The 10,975-nt window shown below is 36.0% G+C and overlaps 1 long non-coding RNA gene across 1 annotated transcript in view; it reads left to right on the forward strand.

The window, feature by feature from the left end:
- Nucleotides 1-10,282, forward strand: part of LOC138992776 (uncharacterized) — a 76,035-nt gene extending 65,753 nt beyond the window's left edge. The window contains exon 3 of the long non-coding RNA XR_011468136.1: nt 10,216-10,282. This is a non-coding gene — a long non-coding RNA (uncharacterized lncRNA). The remainder of the gene's footprint in view (nt 1-10,215) is intronic.
- The last annotated feature ends 693 nt before the right edge of the window (nt 10,283-10,975 follow it).

The following is a 10,975-nucleotide window of genomic DNA, read 5'->3' on the forward strand; positions in this document are numbered from 1 at the left end:
CAGCTGCCTCCTGCACATCTCCTACTGGGGATGTGCCCGCAACCCAGGTTGGGGATGTGCCCACAACCCAGGTACATGCCCTTGACTGGAATCGAACCTGGGACCTTTCAGTCTGCAGGCCGACACTCTATCCACTGAGCCAAACCGGTTTCGGCTATGCAGAAACATTTTAATTTGATGTAGTCTCTTGTTTATTTTTGCTTTTGTTGCCTTTGTTTCTGGTGCCAAATTAAAAAAAAATAATCATTGCCAAGACCAATATCAAAGAGTTTACCTCTATATTTTCTTCCTGGAGTTTTATGATTTTAGGTCTTTTGTAAATGTCTTTAATCCATTTTGAGTTTATTTTGTGTGTAGTATAAGATGGTGGTACAGTTTTATTATTTTGCATGTGGCTGTTCGGTTTCCCCAACACCATTTATTGGAGAGACTGTCCTTTTCCCATTTTATGTTCTTGGCTCCTTCGTTATAAGTTAATTGACCATATATGTGTGGGTTTATTTCTGGGCTTTCTATTCTGTTTCATTAGCTTTGTGTCTGTTTTTATGCCAATACCATACAGTTTTGATTTGTGGGAACCTTGATTCTTAACCACAACCCTAAGTGGCTTTCAGACAAAAACTGTAACGAAGTACAGAATTTTATAAAATAAGCATAATATTGAAGCAATAACCTTACCAATAATGACCCCTAAGAAAGTATTTGGGCCATTCTCATTTTTGAACATTGAAACAAAAATCTTAAAAATAAAATATTGGCATATGTATTATAGCAACATGAGTAATACACCCAAATCAAGTATATTTATTATAGTAATAGTAGGAAATATATTTAATTAATAAAGGAGGAAATAATTGAAGAATATAAATTAATGTCAGAATAGATATTTATGTAATTTAACTTCAATTCTGATTAAAAAAAAAATAACCATTATTGTAACCTCTGACTCTCAATGGTAAAATATTAAAGAGGTATACAAAAAAAGGATGTATATTGATATATATATTCTCTTCTTTATTATTTATATTGTTGTAGAAATTCTAGTCAATGCAATAAGAAAAAGATATTTCGCCCTAACCGGTTTGGCTCAGTGGATAGAGTGTTGGCCTGTGGACTGAAAGGTCCCAGGTTTGATTCCGGTCAAGGGCACGTACCTTGGTTGCGGGCACATCCCCAGTAGGAGGTGTGCAGGAGGTAGCTGATCGATGTTTCTCTCTCGTTGATGTTTCTAACTCTCTATCCCTCTCTGTAAAAAATCAATAATATATATATATATAAAGAAAAAGATATTTTGATATTTGGAAGTTGCAATGGAATTTCTATAATTACCTGCAAATTCGCCATGTGAAAATTCAAGAGAGTCAAAGTAACAGTAATAAGAAATGTAAAGAACAATTTGGTAAGTAGGCTGAATAAAAAGGACTATTAAAACAAGTCAATACCTCCCTGGGCTTATTACCCAAATTTATATTAAGGTCATTTTGATAATAGATTTAGCGATACTCTTTGAATATAAACTTTAGGTTTACAAGCCTTTTAAATATTGGATGCTGTTTTGTTTTGCCAATCTCTAAGAATCTTGGTTTATACCCCCCTTGGTTTTGTGTTTTGATTAAACTATCCCTTCACATAGATGTACTAGAAACACTTCTCAAGGTCCTGGCTAGTCTAAATGGATTTTGGCAGAAGTAACCATGTGCCCACTGCCAGTTCCTCTTTTGAACCCTAGCCAACCTCCTTGTATGCAATAATTGTAATACAGACCAATGATTGAAGCCTTACTACACTATCTAACAGGCATAATAATAATAATAATGATATTTACATGCATAATCACATTTTATGCTTGCAACAGTTCTATTAGTCGGGCACAATGATCATTCCCATTATACAGACAAGGAAACTGAGGTTACGAATTTCCCTAAATCCACATAGCAAGTAGCAGAGACAGATTCTGAATCCCGATACTCTGTTTTTGCACGGTACCAGACCCTGCGTTCCATGTTACAGAAAAATTATCCTGCTGTATTCAAGACACATAAATACAAATATTCTAGCGATTGCATACTCAAAATGAAGATTCCAAAGCTGTTTTTCCCTTTCTCTGGGCCCTTACTGCTACAATCCCCAAAAGAACAGAATTCACATGACTTTTGCTCCCAGGAGAGCCGGGTCATATCTTTAATCTTCAAAACAAATGTTTAAGCCAAAGAGTATTTCTGACATTTTAATTTATTATCTGTGTTTGAGATAGAAAAGAGATTTGAGTAGTGTTGGAGATAATTTGATTTTTGCTTTGGATCGCACAGGCAGTATCAATCATTTAAACATTTTCCCATAGCTCTTTTCCAGATATTTGTTGCCAGGATGGGATGAATAAACAAAAGTACAATTTGAATACAACAGCTCTTAAACCACGGTGGAAGACAGATGGTCTTATGTGGGAGAAAAAAAAGACATAGTTTACCTTCAAAGGAGCTGAGAGAAAGCTGCCAACTCTAAACATTTGTCATTTCTGTGACACTTCACTTAGGGGTGTGTATGTCCTTAATCATAACCTGCTGTAGTTGAGCATGGCGTCATGGAAAATTTAAAAAAAAACTACTTTCCACTTAAATGAAGATTCGTTTTAACTCCCATAAACAGTTTGTGTGCCATATCCAGGGTGGCGCAAAGGTAGGTTTACAGTGTGAGTACACAAAACACAGAGCGTATTCTTGTATTACTATTTATTAATTATTGTATTCTTTTCCATATAAACAACTGTAAACCTACTTTTGCCCCCTCTCTATATATACACGGTTATAAAGAACCAGGCGCAGTCTGAGCCTTCAGACTTTTAGTGAAAGGCATTTATTCTAGGACCTCATCTTTCTAGAGTTCCATGGAATAGCCATATAAGTTCAAACGATTAAAGAATGATGTAAAGTATTTGACCGATGAGAGTTTGGGTATTTGTTTACATAAAGAAATGTGGGTATCAATTGCTCATGTGTTTAGATTCTGTTAATCAGTTTCTTTTAAAATATCAGTTTTTGTGCAAATTAAGTATTTTACAATGATTTAGATTTATAATACAAAATTTTACATGTTAACTCTAAATAGGTAACTATTTTTAAGGATAAGAAAGCACAGATTTTGAAGATCATGGATACTAATTCCTCACCAACACAGTTAGAAAATGAAAATTAGTTTTGGTGGATAGCCATCACTGTGATTATGTGAAGTATATTAAGATATCATATTATGTTTATTAACAATATAAATTATCTTAGCATCTATAATGAACATTTTTCAAATAAGATCTGATGCAAAATTTTGCAGTCCCAAATAGATGAGTGGTTATTTTCAGTCATGGTACCTCAAGGGTGTTACTGCAATATCAGAAATGTAAAATTAAAAAGCATCTCCAAAAAGTTTGGCAAAATATGTTGTACATTCAAAAGATTCAACGTGGTCATTCTGGCTTTGTATTCTACTGAGAACAGTGGAGCAAGCAAATGCAGTATTTTCAAGCTCCACATTAATGACTTGATGCTATTTTCCTGTCAGATTGATTCTCAAACTTATACTAATAACAACCAAAAAAAAAAACGATGAATCATGGATAATGGAATAATTCTCCTTTCACTGAAAAAAAAAAAAAAAAAAAGCTCCGAATACTTCAAACAACAGCTTGGGAGGTGGGGGGTGATGTTAATCATTCACCATTTGTCATCACCTCTTCCCAGAAGTAGATTTCTGTTTCTCCACATCCAAAAGATGGACACATTCCAAGCAGGAAAAATGACAAACACAGGTCATACAGAGGTGAAACTACAGCATTTTTCCTGTCGGTTTCAGATATAACAAGGGCAGTTTGAGTGCATAGTTAAAGAGGAAGGAGGAAAAAGATTTCCAACTATTACCAGTAGTTACACTGAAGGGACAAATCTTGAACAAATTCATTAGAGGAAACGTTCTAATTTTTCTCCATATACTTGGAATCTTTTATCATAAATTACTCATGTATTGTGCGAGAAAAATAACATGGGAGGGAGGCTTATTGTCCAAATTTCCTTTAAGGTGATTCCACTTCTTTCTTCATTTGATTCAGTGGCACCATTGCTTACATTGATGCGCTGATTTATGGTTCAGAATGTTTTTCATTTATCTTTTCTCAGTGGATCTATACAACACTCTTATAGGCATGTGTTAATATCCCTACTTTACATGATGAAAAAGCAGAAGACCAGAGCGACATTGATTTTTCCCAAGGACATATAGCTAACAAGCTATCAACCTAGTCTGTCATGATCAAATTCAGGCATTTTCTCCCTAACAGAATAGAGTATCCACCTTCAAAATGGAAAAAAGCCAGACTCATAAAAACAGAGAGTTGAATGGTGGTTTCCAGGGGCTGAGGGAGTTGGAGTTGGAGAGATGTTTAAGAGTATGGATTTGCAACTAGTAGATGAATAAGTTTTAGAGATCCAATACCTAGCATAGTAATTATGATCAACAATGATGTATTATAAACATCAACATTGCTAAGAGACTAGACCTTAATTATTTTCACCACAAAAATGCAGTGCTAATAATGTGATGTGACAGAGGTTTTAGCTAGCACTACAGTGGTTGCCATATTGCCATATATAAATGTATCAAACCAACACATTGTATACCTTAAAATTACAGTTACATGTCACTTTTAAAACATGAAAAATAAAAAGGGAAAACAGAGCTATTGCCCAAGATCCCACTTTCTTCCCAAGGTTTTCCAATCTATTTTTCAGTCTCTCATACTCTGGTTCAATATTCAAGAGTGTCAATCACGTTAAGACATCAGGGTAAGAATGTGAAAGGAAAGCGAGATCTCATCTGTGAAGAGATTTTAAGAACTAGAGCAGTACTATAAGGATGACCTCAGCCTTTGTTCAGGCTTTCGAAAGGCACTTGGAAGTTTGCTGTGAAGTCAGTAAGTTAGAATAAAACAAGCAAAAACTTTAGGAAATTAGTTTGTCTGGTATCATGTTTTAAAAAAAATAACAGTATTCAGCAATAGCCTGGATTTTGTTCTAAGGTCCAGGTCATCCAACGTTCCTGCTGTTTTTATTGATGTCACTACCTGAAATATTCTATGAGTTATTTATAGGTGTAAGAAAAATGGTCATGCCTTCTGGTTGGTATTTTAACACAATGACAGATTCTAGAGCAGCGGTTCTCAACCTGTGGGTCGTGAACCCTTTGGGGATCGAATGACCCTTTCACAGGGGTCGCCTAAGACCATCGGAAAACACATATATAATTACATATTGTTTTTGTGATTAATGACTATGCTTTAATTATGTTCAATTTGTAACAATGAAAATACATCCTGCATATCAGATATTTACATGACGATGCATAACAGTAGCAAAATTACAGTTATGAAGTAGCAACGAAAATAATTTTATGGTTGGGGGTCACCACAACATGAGGAACTGTATTAAAGGGTCGCGGCATTAGGAAGGTTGAGAACCACTGCTCTAGAGTGTTTACTACAACGGAGAAAGTCGGCCACGGGTAGAGGAGCCGCAGTGCCACCAGTGCTCAGCCCTCCTCTCAATGACTGCGAAGAAAGCATGTCCTTTTGTCAGGGAAACATTTCTAATCCCCAACACAAGTCATGTTCATCCTCAGAGATTTTAAGGCTCACTAAAAGGGAGGCTAATGATTGACTAGCTGCTTTCTGTCTTCAGGATGTGTGGTTCTCAGCTCAGTGCCAAGGACTTCCTAGTGAGCCCCTACCATCTGCAGCAGGCGGCACAGTGAAACGATTTCCCGCAGTGGCGTTAGAAAGTGCTCGAAGGTGCTGTTTACTTTTCATAGGGTTTTAAAAATAGTCTCAGGTTGTCCCAGTTTTCTCACCTAAACTATGAGGAATAATAATAGTACCAACACCATGGAGTTAGTTTATGAAATCAGGAGAAAATGCATGTAAAGTGCTTTCTATATATAATGCCAGCAACTAGGATGTTTTCAGTAATTGCTTCTTTCCTCCCAAATGTGTAAGACAGAGAAATTGAGCCACATTTAGGAGCTTGAGGTTGGATGGTGGTGTAAACAGTGGAAATCCAGGCAGATTCTGTGTGATCTTGGAAAGAACAAAGCACAATGAATTCATTGTATTCTCAGGGTTTGTTCCAACATCATCATCCGTCCAACTTAGAGGTTCTCAGCTGTGTTCCATCCTGGTGAGACCTGAGCCTAAGACACGATCTGAGTTTTTGTTACTATGGAAGGTAGCAATGGTTTTCAAATTTTGGGGGGCATCTAAACCTCAGTTATGCCAGAGGCTCTACCAGTATTTCTCTGTTCACTTAAGTATTTATGGACTTCTTACAGCAACCAATACTTCTCCAAATGGGTGGAGTGAGATTGAGCATGAGTATGGTGTAGGTGGTACAGAATCACTCATCTGAAAACCTCTGGTTTATTGGGCCTAAAGGTATTCATTGGGGATATAGATTATCTTATTTAATATCCTCTACAATATTTAAGATAGATGTTATTTCCTCCTTTACCCAGAAAGGCTAAATAACTTGCTTACTGTCACAACAAAAATAGATTAGCCTAGAATCCAAACTCAGGACTGGCTCCCAAATCCACATTATTTTCACTCTTCCCAGCACATTATCATTCTAGCTAAGACATGATTAATATTCAAAAACCTGAAAATGCATGAATATTATTCTGTACCTATAGGAGAGTTTATGCAAAAATATTTTCAGAGAGCCTCTTCAGTTACTACCGAACATAGAGAATAGAAAATATCATATGTATTGATATTTTGGTGACCATTTATTTCTGCCCTACTATTTAATAATTGTCAGTGTCAATTAGTAAGGTCAACTGAGACAGGTATTTAACTTCAAGGGAGGCTTATTAGTATAAAGAATGGGGGAGTATAGAGGAAGAAAGAATAGGTATTTTCAGATCATTTTAATAGTTTTGTAATATTCAGAAATATTTTTAAAAGACCCATTTAATCCTAATACTTAGCATTTCTTTTAGGGAACTCTGATTGAATCTAGGCTTTTTTTTTGCTAGATGTCTGAACAAAAGGATCATTTTGTTCCTTCCTTGTATGTCACAATTTCCACATAATGGCTGCTTTGTTTTGAATGAATTGATAAGGTAGCTTTCACAGAAATATCACTAATCTACTTAAAAGCACCTTTCACAGCATCAGAACAATGCCTCCACTTCAGCTCGTAATTGTCATCCCCACCCCACCGCACCCCACCTGCTTCAACTTCCACTGTTATGATTCCTGGCGGTAGTTTCTGTGAACACTGCCTATGAACTTCAGGGAAGGAAAATTTATGTCAGGCTGTTCTGCTGACACAATGCAGGCCCGGAAGTTGTGCAGTCTGCAAGGAGTGCTTGAAGCTACAGGAGAGCAGGGCTGCTGACATTCTCAGAGCTTCTGAAGCCAAGTTGCAGCTCCGTGAACTCACTTTACTAAGTTTACATGTCAATCATCTTCCTCCCAGACATCACACCAGTTCAGCCAGCTCCTTACATGTGCTCAAGAACGATTCCTGTATATTCCAAGCGACTCTGAACAAGTTGCCATCAGTGTGTGTGAAGAAGACTTCAGAATTACAGGGGCTGAAATGGTGGTCTTATAATAGTAGATTGTTTGGGGGATCTTGAAGGTAGGGAGGCCTCAATGATGAGGGAGCAGGTGGGAGGATTACCATTGCACACTAATGTAATGAGGCCAGAGTTATCTTTAATGTCTTCAAACCAAAAACACAACTACAAATAATCCTAGACATATACTTATTTTGTGATGCCAGGTCACAAAATAAAAATAAATTGTCCTGTATGCCAGTAATATGAACTGAAACTTGAAATTAGAAAAAGAACAATAGTAGTCACAATAACATGAAAATAATGAAGCATTTAGTAGTAAATACAAACATATCAAAACATACCAGAAATTGTATGTTGAAAACAGTGATAAAAAGAAACCAAAGATCTAAATCAATGGAGAGATATATCATGGTCATAAATTGAATAGTCAATATTGTTAAGAAGCCAGTTCCCTCTAATTTGGTCTATAGATTCAACAAAGTCTCAGTGAAAATCTTAGCAAATTTTTTGTAGTTACAAGCTGATCTAAAAGTTGCATGGTAAGGCAAAGGATCCAGAACGGTTAAAGCCATTCTGAAAAAGAAAAATAATGTTGGTGAAATCAGATGACCTGATTTTAAGACTTATTATCAACTACAGTAATCAAGACACTGTCATACTGGTGAGAGGGTTGGCACATCGATGAGTAGAACAGCAGAGAGAGCCGCGAAATGTCCTCACAAAATACAATCAACTGAATTTTTGACATAGGGTTTCAAAGGCAATTTAATAGAGAAAGGACAATTAAAAAATAGTGCTGATGTCATTGGATGTCCATATAAAAAACCTCAAACCTTTACATTTAAATTGCATCTCATTCAAAGATGAACAGTGAATCACAGACTTAACTATGAAACATAAAATTATAAAACTTCCAGAAAAAAAGGGGGCACATTTGTGTGACTTTGGATTTGACAATGAATTTTTAGATATAACATCAAAGACATGATCTATCAAAGAAAAAATGATAAATCATACTTTTTCAAAAGGAAAAACTTTGGCTCTTCCATTGATACTATAAAAAGAGTGAAAAGACAGTAAACAGACTGAGAAAATAATCTGCAAGTCACACATCTTATAAATAACTTGTATCAAGACTGCATAAAGAAGTCTTACAACTCAATAATAGGAAAACAAACTACCCAATTGGAAAAATGGGCAGAGTATCTGAACTGGCACTTCATCACCATGTGAGCAAAAAACCCAGGAAAACCATTTTTAAGAGTTCTAGGTATTCAAGGAGATTGACTCTGACCTCTTAGCCAGATGTCATGTCATTTCCAAAATTGACTCTGGTTTCATTTGAAGATTGAGCATTGTTGCATCAGATCTCTCTGTAGTTTTAATGGTTTTGGTTTTGTTTAACTTAGCTAGAGTTGATTTCTTTTGTGTTCTTTTTAAGCTATTGAAACCACCTAATAAAAATTCTAATGTTGGAGAGAATATGCCATGAAAATTTAATTTTCCTTATATGCTTTTAAGCTCCTGCCCCAAACCCTAACCCTAACCGTAGCTGTAATCCTAATCTTCTACAAGTTTCTTGTGCAGTGTGTATTCTTTCAGTAAATCCAAGCAGAATGATAATATACTCACAGTATTTAATACAATGTGCTATTTTGATGAACCATAATTTCTTTTACTAGCCCTCATTAGTGAATATCCTTATGGTTTACACTTGATGCTAAAAATGATACTGCAATTTAAATTCTTGTATCTTTTTATATATGTATAGGTATATATTTTACTCAAAATATATATGCTACATTTTATGTTCCTTGGTATTTTGAAAACAACTCGTGAACATATAGAATCCAGGATTAAATATGTTGATAGAGATGGTTTTTGAACAGTCCAAAATATTTTAACTAAATTTTGTTTTTTATCTATTCAGTTTCCTTATATTTACTCAACATTGAGTTCACTTCAATAAACTAAACATGTGATGGGTCCTTCCATGTGCCAAACACTTTACTATATGCTCTAAGCAACACCATATAGAAAAAGACACAAACCCTAGAATCAACTATCCTGAAATCCAAGAAGAGTGAACATATTAATAAATATAATGTAGATAAAATACCTCTATGGAATTTATAATCTCATTAATGTCTTGAGAAGTTCCTTTGAAGGTGAGGAGGAGGCTATGCTATGTACGAACGATGTTGGGACATCCAAATGGTGATTACTATATGCAATTGATTAGAACGAATGGCTAAAGATCAGCAAATTGTCATTAGACATCCCGTTTGAGAAATGAGAGCTTTTTCAGTCAATTAGAGTACAGGATAAGACCAAAGTAGGTTTACAGTTGTTTCATATGGAAAATAATACAATAATTAATAAATATAAGAATCAACTCTGTAACTGTAAGTCTACTTTTGCCCAACCCTGTATAGTCAGAGAAAAGCAGAGGGTTAATGCTGTGGTTTAGAGTTCTGTAATTAAACTGATAGACTGAAAACCCAGAGAAGGAGAAATAGTTGTAAGAAGAGAATCCCCCCAAGGGGATATAAAGTCATGGAAAATAACGACTATCCATATTACCACCAACAGGTTCTCCTCGGAACCAACCCCCCTGTGCCAGGCAATTACTGCAGCAGCGAATGAAGCCTACTCCAGGTAGGTGCCATGATGCTGTTGGTTCAAGGTGCACCCTCTGCTTCTGGTACTTAACATCGTGCCTGTTAACATGATAAGCACTGAATACGTGTGCGTTGTGTTTCCTCACCCTTCCTCTCCTCTCCACTTCTTCCTCTTCCTCCCACTTTCCTGGGCTGGATCTCAGGTATCAACCCCTCTTGAGCCTCCCCCTCTATTTTGTTAACCAATGTAGACTTCCATCTCAAAATTGTCCGACTTGACTTCTACACTTGGATTCACTGCCCCATCCATGATTTCAGTGTCCTCTGCAGGTTGACCTGAGGTGTTTCTTCAGTGAGGCCCTGCAGGTGGGGCCTCAGAAACTGTAATAACCCTACCCCTTCCCAAGCCAAGGAGCGAGGATCCAACTGGAGCAGTTGTGACCAAACAAACAACAAAAAAATGGGAAAAGATAAGCTGGACATGAATAAATAGGGCAGGAAAATAACCTCATGTCACTTTCTCAGCCTCCTTTTGATTTTTAATAAATACCTTGGCTTTTATGAGGGCATTTTCTATACAACTTAAGTCGATCATTGAATCATATCAAAGATCATTTATTATTTTTACATAATACTTAGGCACAAATTAATTTCATATTTTAACATTCTATGTTAAATTTAGATATGTACTCTAAAGGACAATATTTAAAGAAAAAACTTTACTCTGAAAT

The sequence above is a fragment of the Myotis yumanensis genome, unplaced genomic scaffold (assembly GCF_028538775.1).
Source record: "Myotis yumanensis isolate MYYU_CA2020_CCGP unplaced genomic scaffold, mMyoYum1.0.hap1 SCAF_14, whole genome shotgun sequence".
NCBI lineage: Eukaryota > Metazoa > Chordata > Mammalia > Chiroptera > Vespertilionidae > Myotis > Myotis yumanensis.